Source organism: Cupressus sempervirens, chromosome 3 (assembly GCF_028749045.1).
Source record: "Cupressus sempervirens isolate cs-2001-9-10 chromosome 3, ASM2874904v1, whole genome shotgun sequence".
Lineage (NCBI taxonomy): Eukaryota > Viridiplantae > Streptophyta > Pinopsida > Cupressales > Cupressaceae > Cupressus > Cupressus sempervirens.
Genome location: NC_143120.1, coordinates 69962999 through 69976770, shown reverse-complemented (window position 1 = coordinate 69976770; position 13772 = coordinate 69962999). Strand labels below are relative to the sequence as shown.

At 34.5% G+C, this 13772-nt stretch overlaps 1 pseudogene; it reads right to left on the bottom strand.

The window, feature by feature from the left end:
• Window positions 1–13358, bottom strand: part of LOC149564832 (oxysterol-binding protein-related protein 4B-like) — a 145625-nt pseudogene extending 132267 nt beyond the window's left edge.
• Window positions 13359–13772: the final 414 nt, after the last annotated feature.

Below are 13772 nucleotides of genomic sequence, written 5' to 3'. Positions count from 1 at the left end.
GGACAAGAAAAGTTGAGCAATAGGCACTTGAAGTGGATGGATTATTTGCATGCATTCACTTTCATAATCAAGCACAAGAAAGGACTAATAAAAAAAAGTGCCAGATGCATTAAACATGAGAGCATTGATAATTCAAGAAGTCCAATTGCATAGCATTGGGATAGACAGATTTAAGAGTCTCTATAAGGAAGATGAAGACTTTTGAGAAGCATACAATGTATGTTTAGATTTTGAAAACCACTTCCATAGCAAATTTTTAGAGTTAACTTTACAAAATGGATTGCTCTTCAAGAGAATCAGTTATGTGTAGCAAGAGGATCCATAAGAGATAATCTAATAGATGAGAAACATAATGGAAATCTAAGTGAACACTTTGGAGTTAGCAAGACACTAGATCTGGTCCAAAGGTTCTATAGTTGGCCTAAGCTAGTTAGAGATGTGACTAAATATGTAGAACATTACATGGTATGCATAAAATCTAAAGGAGGGATGAGTAATTCATGTCTCTATCATTTCTTACCAATCCATAATAGGCCATGTAAATGTGTAAGCATGGATTTCATAGTAGGACTGCCCAAGAAAAATAATGTCTATGATAGTATTTATGTGGTGGTTGATAGATTTAGCAAAATGCAGCAATTCACCCCATGAAAAACAAATAATGATGCAAGCCATATTTTCCACTTGTTCTTCAAAGAAGTGGTAAGGATTAATGTTACGATTAAACCACAAATAGAAATAACAATTATATGTAAATATAAACAATATTAGAAAATAATAGATCACATAGAAAAGAACATAAGACACAAAGATTTAATGTGGTTCACCCAATCCATGGGCTACATCCACCAAACAACAAGTCTGATATTATTACAATCTAGTGATTATAGCCTGATTACAATTTGTAATCCATTACAACTCAATACCACTACAAGAACCAATTTTCGTATCACCACTATGAGACAATCCCTAACCCTAAGCCCTTTTATACAAGTATTTTTACTACTTTAGGGTTATAATTAATAATTACATGTCAGCCCAAAAATAATTTCAGGGGCTTTGCCCCAAACCCTCACTTAGGGCCGAGCCTAGCTCGAACCTTGGTGAGAAATTATGGAGTATGTATAGTACTTCCCTAATCAGTTACCATAATCTAACAATCTCCCACTTGGAGACTAATTAGGCTCCACACTAAACAACAATCTCCCACTTGGAGACTAATATTGTAGCTATCTCGCTACTCCATGAGGCTCCCAATGGATCAAACCATGATGAACTCTACTTTTCTTTTATTCATGTTTAGTCTAGAAGACCAACCATATATGAAGAGGAGTCCAGCTTCTCCATTGTTACTACCTTTGTAAACGTATCTCCTAGATTGTCATTTGTATGTATCTTTTCTAGCTTTAAATGTCCATCATCAAAAACTAATAGAATGAAATAGTACCACAACTGTATGTGTTTGGTCTTTGAATGTAGAGCTGAATTATTTACAAGATGAATGGAACTCAGACTATTTTTTAACAAATAATTATCCTACTGAGGGTGTCCCAACTCTTCCAAAAATAATTAAAGCCATATCATCTCCTTATCAGCCTCTATAGTAGCAACATACTCTACCTCTGTAGTGGATAAAGCATTAACCTTTTGTAACCTAGAAACCTAGCTCATAGCTGCCTCGCCAATAGTAAAGACATAACCTTTAGTACTCCACCTAGTATCAATATTCCCTACCAAATCTAAGTCAACATAGCCCTATAAATTAGTAGTAGAGCCCCCAAACTATAAAAACTTATTGGATGTTCCTCTCAAATATTTGAGAATCCATTTGATTGCATTCCAATGCTCAATTATTGGATGACTCATATACCTACTAATGACTCCCACTACATGTGCAATATCTAGCCTAGTACATACCATAGCATACATAAAGCTTCCTACAATTGAGGCATAGGGTAACTTGGATATCTTATCCTCCTCTTCTTGTGTCTTGGCACACATCTCCTTAGTCAACTTCAAATGACTAGGTAATGGTGTGTTGATAGCTTTAGCATTCTCCATAGAGAAATGATGCAACACCTTCTCAACATAATCAGCTTGAAATAGCATCAATTTTCTATTCTTCCTATCTTTGCAAATCTTCATACTAAGGATTTGTTTTTCTACCCCCAAATTCTTCATAGCAAATGCATGTGCTAACTGGCATTTCAACCCCCTAATATGATCCATGTTAAACCAAACTACAAGCATATCATCAACATATAAGCATAAAATAATGTAGCTATCATCATCCAACCTCTTAAAATAAATACAATAATCTAAATGACACCTATTCTATCCATGCTTATGCATAAAGCTATCAAATTTTAGATACCATTGCTGAGGCGCTTGCCTCAAGCATATAAACTTTTCTTCAATTTGCGCACTAAGTTCTTCTTACCTTTGACCTCAAATCCTTATGGATGAGCTATATATATCTATTCATCCAAATCACCATAAAGAAAGGCTATTTTAACATGAAGCTACTCTAAATGCAAATTTTTAGTAGCCACAATACTTAAAATAGTATGGATAGAATTCATCTTAACAATAGGAGAAAATATCTCATCAAAATCAATGCCCTTTTTTTGTGCAAATCCTTTTACAACTAACTTGGATTTAAATCTTTTCTTACCTCCATCCTCTTCTTTTAACATGTAAACCCACTTATTTTGTAAAGCTCTTTTACCTCCAAGAAAATTGCATAAATCTCATGTTTTATTCTTCAAAAAAGAGTCCATTTCATCTTTCATTGCGAACTCCCACCAAATCTTAGTATCCACCAGCATAGCTTCATAGTAGCATTCAAGTTCACTAGCATTAGTAATTAAAATAGAATACAAAGAGGGATAAAATCTTTATGCAGGTCTAATTTTTCTTGTTGATCATCTAACATTCATTGGTGTGTGTGGTATTTTTTTTTGTAGTTGTTCCACATAATGAGGAATGGATAGAACATTAGCTTTTGGAGTATCATCCAACACTACATAATCATCTTCTTTCTTCTCATGTTGCTACAATAGATCTTTGTACAACACTTTCTCATTGAATATAACATCCTTGCTTCTTAAAATTTTATGATTTTTAAAATCTCAAAGCCTATAACCAAATTCATTAATTCCATATCCAAAAAATACACATTTCTTTAACTTAGCTTCTAGCTTCGTTCTATTTTTAGAATCTATAAGAGCGAATGCTTCACAACTAGAGGTTTTGAGAAAAGAATAATTAACCTTCTTACTAGTCCATGCTTCCTCTAGAATACCACAACCTAAATTAGTAGAGGGACCTCTATTAATAAAATATACATTAGTATTCAAAGCCTTTTCCCACATGTGTAAGGGCAACCCAACATGCAACCTCATGCTCCTTGCACGCTCTGTTATAGTCTTGTTCATGGATTCAACCACTCCATTTTCCTATGGAGTCCTTGGAATAGTTTTTTTTCTATGAATACCATTAGTGGAGCAATAATCTTCAAATTCATGATCGCAATACTCAAAAACATTATCAGATCTGAGACATTTTAATTACTTACTAGTCTAATTTTCAACCAAGAATTTCCACTTCCTCAAAGTTTAAATTATATCAATTTTTTGTCTAAGGAAATAAATCCATACCTTTCTAGTTACATCATCAATAAATGCAACATAATAATGAAAGCCAACAAGGGAAGATACCTAATCTAGTCCCCATACATTGGTATGGACAAGCTCTAATTTCTCTATTTTATTTTCCTTCCTAGTCTTCACAAAACTCACTCTTTTTTGTTTTCCATCCACACAAATTTCATAGAAATCCATATTAACACATTTTAGACTTGGTAAAACTTTCTATAGATGAATTACTTTCATAATTTTCTCACTCATGTGCCCAAGTCTATTGTGCCATAGCACTATATCAGAATTTATAGTAGTTATTTGTTCTCCCTGCTCAACTGTAGCAACTATTCCTGATCATTCATTTTTCTCTAAAACAATTAAAGTAGAAGGAATAATATGACCTATACAAAGATATAAGGTTCCTACTTTCACACCTTTTGCAACTACAAGGGAACCTTTTAAAACCTTCCAATTTTTGTCATTAAAAGTAACTACACAACCCTCATCACCAAGTTGCCCTGCTGAAATTAAATTCCTACTCAAGCTTGGAACATGTCTTACTCATGTAGTAGCCAATGATTCCCATTTTGCAACTTAATCTTAACTTTTCCCTTTCCAAAAATCTAACAGGGTTCATTATCCCCCAAATAAACAAGTCCAAAATCCCCTTGGACATAATCAATAAAATAACCTCTATGAGGTGTAGCATAAAATGAAGCACCACAATCTAAAACCCATGAATCATCAACACTTTTAAAGATAGAAACAAAGCATCCTCTTGGGATTTGTTACTTACCACATTTGCCTCCTTTTATCCATTTGGATCATCTCCTTCATTTTTCTTTCGAGTCCAACAATCTTTTCTTTTATGCCCTGATTTCCCACAGTACCAATAGTCATTCAGTCCTCTCGATTGAGACTTCCTCTCCTTTGACTTTCTTCTTGATTTCTCATAATTTTTGAAATTACTTCCTCTCTCAATTGTCCTAACTTGGCTTTGTCTATTCAAAGCACTTTCTGATGTAGATCCACTTGAGATTTTCCTACGAGTTTCTTCGCTTAAAATAACATCAATCACATCATCATATTTTAGGGTACTAGATCCAATAATAGAATTACTCATAGCCATTACCAAGCCATTCTAGCTTTTAGGAAAAGAACACAAAATCAAAAGAGCCCTAATTTCTTCAACAAAACTGATACCCATAGAAGATAACTAAATAGTAATAGTATTAAACTCATTTAAATGATCTGCAACAGATCCACCTTCTTCCATTTTCATATTAAATAAATGCTTCATGAGAAATACCTTGTTTGAAGCAGAGGGCTTTTCATACAGTTTCGCTAGGGTTTGCATCAACTCTTCTATTGTCTTCACTTTTTTAATATTAAACACCGCCAATGGTGCTAGGCATAATTGAGTGCTTCTAACTTCCTTTTTGTCTAAAAGATCCTAGTTGTCATTTGACATAGATCCATGATTCTTGGTTTTGCCTTCCAATGGCTTCCATAAATCCTTTTGATAAAGATAGTCTTCCATTTGCATCTTTCATAATTAAAATTTCTACCCATTAAACCTATCAACCCTTAGCTTACCCTTATTTTCCATCACTCCCACTCAACTATGAGACTCCCACTCAATTGTTAGACTTTTCTGTTGAGGATAACTTTAAAAAAAAACCTTGTTGTGATACCACTTGTTAGGATTAAACCATGGATAGAAATAACAATTACATGCAAATACAAACAATATCAAAAAATAATAGATCACATAGAAAAGAACACACGACACCAATATTTAACATGATTCACCCAATTCCTAGGCTATGTCCACCAAATAGAAAGTCTAATATTATTATGATCCAGTGATTATAGCCTAATTACAATCCATAATCCTTTACAGCTCAATACCACCTCAAGAACCAATTTTCACATCACCATTATGAAATAATCCCTAAGCCTAATCCCTTTTATACAAGTATTTTTTATCACTTTAGGGTTATAATTAATAATTACATGTCGACCCAAAATCCTGATAAATTAGGGCCTAAACTTTTTTTAGGGATTCACCTCCAAACCCCTACTTAGCCTAGCCTATGGAGTATGTACAGTACTTCCCTAATAGTCACCACAATCTAACAATTCATGGCCTTCCAATAAGCATAATCTCGATTAGAGATGTGAAATTTATGAGTCACTTTTGGAAGACTTTATGGAGTAGACTTGGCATAGATTATTTGTAATGTCCCCACTAGGGAGGACAATAATACCTTCAAAACCAATGTTAGAATTTATACAATAATAAAATATAGTTCACTATTCTACCATCTATCCTAACACAACCTTAAAGATGTCTCCACATTAGGATCAATAGCCCTCTTTAGGGTCCTTAGATCAATGGTTACTTCTATGTCTTCTATGAAGTGTTCCCTTTAAATTCCTTCCTAGAAGAGACATTCTCTACCTAGGGCCCTTGACACATATGTATATGTTGACATCTATGGAATATTTTTTCCTTATAATCATATTAAGATCACTCTCTTCCCAAAGGGACTCTCTTGATCTTAAGCTATTAACCAAATTAAGATCACTCTCTTCCCATAGGGACTCTCTTAATCTTAAGTTATTAACCATATTAAGATCACTCTCTTCCCTAAAAGGGGACTCTCTTGATCTTAAACCATTAACCATTAAGTCATGTGTGTTATCCACATTTTAAATTACATCTTTACATATACATAAATTATTCACAAGTATGATTCATTAATATAAATAAATCTATAAACATAATTAAATAAATATAATACATAAAAATACCTTGCTTACCTTCCTCTTTGATTGGCCCATGTGGATCTATCATTAGTCAACCGTTCAATGAATTAGTCCTTCTAGATTATTTCAACTCTATATTTACTTTTTAAAACTCTTCATTTTCTAATTATAAAGATAGGATAAAAGAATACTTTTTTTTTTCTTCTTTTCCAAGAGTCACAACCTTTCATAATAAAAATCCTTTGAAAAGTCACAACACTTCATAGTTACAATCCTTTCAAAAAGTTGCAACACTTTATGACTAAAATCCTTTGGAAAGTTCCAATATCATTTCAAAATTTTTGAAGAGTCACAACTATTCATAATTATGACCCTTTTGAAGGATCACATATTTTCAATATCATTGATACCTTTATAGAAAGTCACTTCCTTAGTTTCTTCATATTACTTTCCTCTTCCATTTTACCTTTTTGAACTCCTATCTTCTCCTCCTCCTTTTCTCCCTTTCTAAAATAAACTCTCCTCCCTTTTATATCTTAATTTTAAGGAGTCATATCTATTTGTTAAATATCCCTTGACTTTTCATTAGATTTAGTTAACTTATATTATTATATGTTATATTATTTATTTACTTACTTATTTGTGTTTATTATTATCTATTATTAAATTCTATTTAGAAATTTAACATACTTTCTACAATATTGTCTATTGTATTTAATTTATTTTATTTATTTTAAATTTATTATTTAAAATATCATACTAAATATTATTTCATTAATAATATAAATTAATTAATTAATTTTTATTTTTTTAAATTTTAGTATTATTTTTAATAATACTTTATTATCATTATTCATTTACTAACATTTTAGTATTTATTTATTTAAAATTTTATCTTAAAATAGGGATATGACATTTTTCATTTGGATCAGCATACTATCCTCAAAGTGATGGTCAAACTAAGGTGGTCAATAGAGTACTAGGTAATCTATTAAGATGTTTAACTAAGGAATATGGGAAAACTACGGATGCCATTACTCTTCAAGTAGAGTATGCCTACAATGATGGTAGGAATAGAACAATAGGTAAAATCCCCTTTGAAATTGTTATGGCATGCATCCTAGAGGTGTGTGTGAGTTGAGGGATCTTGAAGGAATGGAGCATAGGAGTGGACATGTTGAAGATTTTTCCCAAACCATGAAGGAGATCCAAGACCAAATCAAAAGCACTATTCAAGACAATACCCAAAAACTTAAACCGATAGTAGATGGAAAGAGAAAGGATGTTCAGTTCGCCATTGGAGACTATGTCATGGTGCATTTAAACAAGTCAAGGTTGTAGGAGGGTGTTCCTACTAAGTTGCAAATGAAGAGAGTAGGACGTTGCAAGATCATACAAAATTATGGAGAAAATGCATACAAAGCTTACTTACCATTAGATTTGGTCATATCTCTAGTATTTAATGTGAAAAATTTGGTGTCATTTAGAGGATCATTGCTTACTAAAGTTTCCAGCAGTTAAGGAGTTCAACATAATTTAGACCCTACATTAGTTCCTTCTAGTACCAAGTTAGAGATTGACAAGTTACTAGATTCTAGAGTCAAGAAGACTACTAGAAATAGAGTATACATGGAGCACCTTCTCAATTGGAAGATTAGACCAAATATAGAAGCCACATGGATTACTAAGGAAGACCTTCAAGAAACTAGGCATCAACAAAGACATATTGTTCACAGGAGTGACATGACTTTTTCTCTCTAGTGCAGTATGGTGTAGGACCACCTAGGTGGATAAGGAAGACCTAAGGGTCCCTTAGAGATTTTTTCTTATAGTGGGACTACCCACACCCATAGATAAGTAATAGGGCTAGTTTAGTCCTAGCTGAGTTTGTGTAGGCTAAGTTGTTCCTATTTACTCAAAATTAATAATTTGGTTACATAGATAATTTTTGGTTTTTGAGAAATAAAAAGGTTGAATATTTTTTTTAAAGAGATTGTTACATGTTTTGTAACCATTAAAATCCTTTGGCATGGTTTGGTATTAGTTGGAGAAAGTTTGAGAAGAAAATGCTCAAAATTGCAAAAATTGTTCAAACTTGCAAAAGTTGTCATTGACAATTTTTCTTGCAATGGAGAAAATTTTTGGTTAAAGCTTTCCAATTGACTAAATCATTTTGGATTTCTCATGGGAGGCCTATATAATGTCATTCTCAACCTTTCCAAAGGGTTGGAGAAGGCATGTTTGTCATTGTAAAGACTGAGCAAGTAAATTTTCAATAATAGTTTTGAGTTTTGAGTGTTCTTGACATGTGTACATATTAGATCTAGTACTTTTTCTATTGGAAGTTTTAGTAGTAATTTATTTAGGGTTTTTACATAGTTGGTTTGTTGTTTTATAGAGTTTGGTTTTCTTAGAATATTTTTTTGGTTTCTACTAATCTATTGTTTTGAAATAAGTCATTTGCAAGAATGAAGTCATAGGACCATCTCCCATTGTAGGAACATTATGGTCTCTTGGTATTTCGAACATGACTCCATGTAAATTTTTTATAGTGGAGATGGATCCCTAGAATTTTGAAAAGTTTTTATTGCAGTGATGCTCTAAGAAAGTCCTAAGAAGTTGGTTTGGCATCAAAAGTTGTTGTAGAGTAGATAGGTGTGGTTGATTGTGTGGATACTTTAACCTAAGCATGGAATATTTTGAAGGAAGGACTGGTAGAACCCTAGGACAAATGGGAAGTTTTGATAGATTTCCTAGGGTGTGAAAGTCAAGTTTTTCAACAAGATAGCATACAAACCCTTGAAACCCTTGATTTTTTGCTAAAATTATGTCCATATAGTATGAACAATTTGGGAACCCTAGACCTCCAAAATCCTTAAGGTCTTTGAAAAGAGTATCTAGAATGGTGGTTTTTTTGACCCTTTATCAATAATTTTTTCATGATATTTTTATTTTAGTGCATTTGGAGGGCTAATTCTAGTAGCCTTTTTATAAGCATTTAAGTGCATTTTCACTTGTGGATTTGAACTCGATTAGGGTTTTAGAGTAGATTTTGATTTGGAATCTTGAAGGGAGGCCAAAAACATTTCATGGTGTTAGTCCATCCATTTGGATGTTACAATGAGCATTTGGAGTTATTTGTGGTGATGGGTAGTGATGTGAACCAATTGAATGGTTAGGATCTATTGTTTAGTGCTCTAAGAAGCATAGGGTGCATAAAAGCCCTAGTTGGTCAAGTATATGACCTAAAGAGACCCTATGAGAACTTTGGGAAGGAGAAATATGTTGACAATTGGCTAAATATGATTTGTAATTATTATCATTAATGGCAACACATGATGTACATGTTGACAAAAAACCTTAGAAATAAAGATTCTGAGTGTTTGGTTATCAGAAAATAGTCTAAGTATAGAATTTGGTTTACAACAATTTATTTTTTTGTTTATAACATGTTGCACACATCATATTAAGAGAAGAGAAGTTACAAGGAGATAGTATACATGTTGGTGTTGATGTGTATAACCTCAAAAGTTTGGACAAACTATACAAAATAGTGTTGTTCATGTTTTGATGATGCAAGATAGTAGAATTGAAGGAAAGAATTGCTTTGGTTGCAAAAAAAATACTTATCCAATTAGCGCTAACATCCTAGATGTTTACTCTAACTTGGAAAAGTGAATTGTGGTCTTAGCCAATGCAATAGTGTTTTATGTAAAGGCATGGTACTTATGAAAAGGACTTCTTGCGCTATGAAGTGTGCTATTTTGTATGTATCAAGTGTGAAAACATGTGAGTGAACTTGTGAGCAAACTTTTGTGAAAGTTATATATGCAAAGTTTTGTTTGAATTATTTGGTGATCCAAGATTGAGCTGAAGATCAGAGATTAGTGAAGGAAGGAAAATAATAGTAGATTACTTGATTGACTAGTGAGCTCTTCATGTAGTTGAAATTGCATGTTTGGGCAGTGGGCTCATCTTGCATACATTATTCCACAACTCCTAACAGGGTTGGAATCTCCTTATAGGAATTCAAGATATCCTAACGGGGACTATTATACTGAATTTTCTCATTGACTCCTAATAGGGTCCATCCTCTAACAAGGAACATATATATCTATATATTATCTAGTGGGTATCATCCCCACTAGGGTTTTCCCTTGCCAAGGTTTCCCTAGTTAAAAATATGGTGTCATGAGTTATCTTCGTGCATTGTTACTATTACTATTCAAAATTACCTTATTGCTTTGTTATGCATGGCTTAAAGAAAGTAATAATATCCAGTTGGTGACTAATGTTTTTAAATTATTAATTCAACGCCCACACCCCCCCCCCCCCCCCCCCCCCCCCCACCTCTTAGTAATCCCTATTTCTAACAAAAGATTGCTAATCACATTATCTTCTCTCCTCATTTCTCAGCAATTAACACATCATTGTTAGTCTCAAAGTAAAGTTCTACATTGTGTCAAATGATTCAAGAATCATCTTCTTTTTCATTTGAATTATAATCTACCATCTTTTCCTTAGTTCCAAACTTTTCATCAATCCTTACATTTTTGCATTGAACTATTGTCTTATTTCTATAGTTAAAACATTTGTATGCTTTTCCTTTCAATGAATAGCCAAGAAATATACCTTCATCATTTCTTGGGTCAAACTTCCCAATGACATCATATCTCTTTAGGTAAAATTTTTTCCCAAATACTCTAAAATACTTAACTGAGGGTGAATGACAAAATCATAGTTCACATGGTGTCTTGCTCATACCTTTCCTTATATGTACTCTATTCAAAGTGTAAACTATTGTATTGATTATTTCTCTCCAAAATATATTAAAAACATCATTTTAAAAAAAAATGGCTCTTTCTACCTTTGCTACTAATTTATTTCTTCTTTCAGTAATCTCATTCTTCTCAAGTGTTAGATAGGTGAAGATAGTTGTCTTTTTATTCCATTCTCTTCATAAAATATGTTAAAATATCTGTAGACACCTAAATTTGATTACACTATTTTAGTAATCCTATTTAGTTATCTAAAAAGGCATTATTAATTAAATTTCTATTTAATTAATCCTTTGTCATCCCCTAGTTGATTAATTTAATTAATCAATAGTCCTAATTGATAAATCAAATAATCTATTATTTATCAATTAAATCCTATTCTTCTATCTAATTCCAAAAATCCCCATTTATTAAATAAATCTATTTGATAAATGAAATCCTCAAATTCAAAAACTCCTAACCTATCTCTAATCCTCCATTTAGCCTAATCCGCCCCATCCACCCATACTAACCAAGCTTAGCCACTAACTCACCCACCCTCATTAATGCCATCCACTTGCACATCTCTAACATCCCTAATCTAATCCTAAACCCAAGCCTAATCCACCCCCTAATGTTTTCACATTCCTTAAACAAGTTTAAGACTTTCCTAATCCAAACCAAAGTCTCCCCTCAAAAAACCCAACCACTAAGTCATGAGTGCTCTTACAAAACATAAAAGACTCTTACAAGCCCACTCATGACTCTTACACCCATCTTCCACACTCTTCCCTCTTCCACACTCATTCCTCTTACATCCCTCTTACATGTTAGAGTAAATAATTAATATTTAATTATTTATTCTATTGCTTAAGTTTACTTAGGTCATGCATTTATTTAATATTTCATATTTAATGCATGTTGTGACAACACGGGAGTTTGTTCCCTTCTAGTTGTCACACTTATCTTCTAGCTTGTTCTACAAGCTTCCATGAGCTCTTTATATTCGAGCTCTCCTCATTGTATTTTCATAACATATTATTGAAAGCCATTTCTTATTGTAAATACATTTCTTATTGTGTTTGCATTTTTGGCTCTCATGTTCGTTTATGGTTTTTTCCCGTGCTCCATGCTCCTCTCCTTCTTTGGCTTCTCTTTGACAGGTTCGCATGCAGGTGATCTTGGCGTCTTCGGAGTTGGCTTTCCTCAACTCCAACATGGTATCAGAGCCTTCCTGCTGCAGCTTCGTTGAAGAAATTTTGAAGCCGTGATTTGAAGTCGCAAACCCTAGTTTGTTTGTGCATTTTTTCTTCAAATCAGGGGATCAGTGAATTTTCGGAGCACTTTGGGACCAAACAGACATCACCATTGGATCCGGAAGGCCGTTTGCAGTCAGGATTCATATAAAACTTTTTGATTTCGGACACAGGGCAATTTTGGCAAATTTTTGAGGCCTCCAGGAGTCTGCCGTACGGTCGTACGGACGCAGAGCAAAATTTTTTTTTTAAAAAAATGCATTTTCGGCAGCGCCGCCACCACGGGGCCACCGCCACGCCACCTGCGCGCAGCCCGCAGCGGCCGCAGCAGGCAGCGCCGCCCGCGAACCACCGTGGCCCGGCCGCCTCCTGGCCGCCGCCCTCCACCGGCGGCGCCTCTCCAGCCCGCCGCCCTGCGGCCACCTCAGCCGGTGGCTCCTCCCGGCTCCTCCGCCCGTGCTCTGCCTCTGCCCGCCGACAGCTCAGCCTGCCAGACAGTTGGCCCTACTGCACAGTCAGCGGAAGATATCTAATCCGCGCGTGACACGTGGCAGGCGTGCCACGTGGCACATTGCCACGTGGCCCCTGCCACGTCATCCTCCGTACTGCCACGTGGCAATGCCATGTGGCACTTTTTTTTGCTGCGACGGCTGACTGGCCGTCAATTTAAATCGCAGGATCTGCTGACATCAGCATGATGTCATCCCTATGTCATCAACCTTGCTTGCACTCTCCTTCAAGTTCTCTTTTGGACCTACTTGTGGTTTTTTGGCCATAACTCTTGCATACAGAGGTATTTTTCCGATCCGAAAGAAGTGCCGGAAAGCTGGTTCCGAGACGGAGATTTTGGTGCAGGTATTTTTTGGTTTTGATGTTTTTTATTGCCTGTTTTTTTCAGTTAAAGTCTGAAGTCCTGTTTTTGACTCCGGCATGCATATCTTTTGCGTCCCATGTCTGTTTTTGGAAAAATTTATATTTTTGGAAAGCTGGTTTTCTCATCTTTTCAGAACTATCATTTTTTTCCCTCACTTTTGGCCTCTTCTCTTTCTATCATAGTTTTGGCATTTTTGCTCTATGGTTGATATTTTGAGTGTTTTAGGCCCGAGGATCGTTTTCCTGGCATGGTTTGATTTATTTTTGGCTGTACTTTCTTTTGGTTCAGCTCTTTTTTAGTTCTGATCATTGTAGCTATCTTTTTGAAGCACTTTTTTATTTCGCACTGAGATAAATTGTCACTTTTGTATTCTGGGAGTCATGAACGTTGTTTTGAGTCAGGTGTACTTGCACTATTTCATAAAGCACCATGGGGGGGATTATTTGTTTGCTGTTTTAGGCATTCTCCCTTT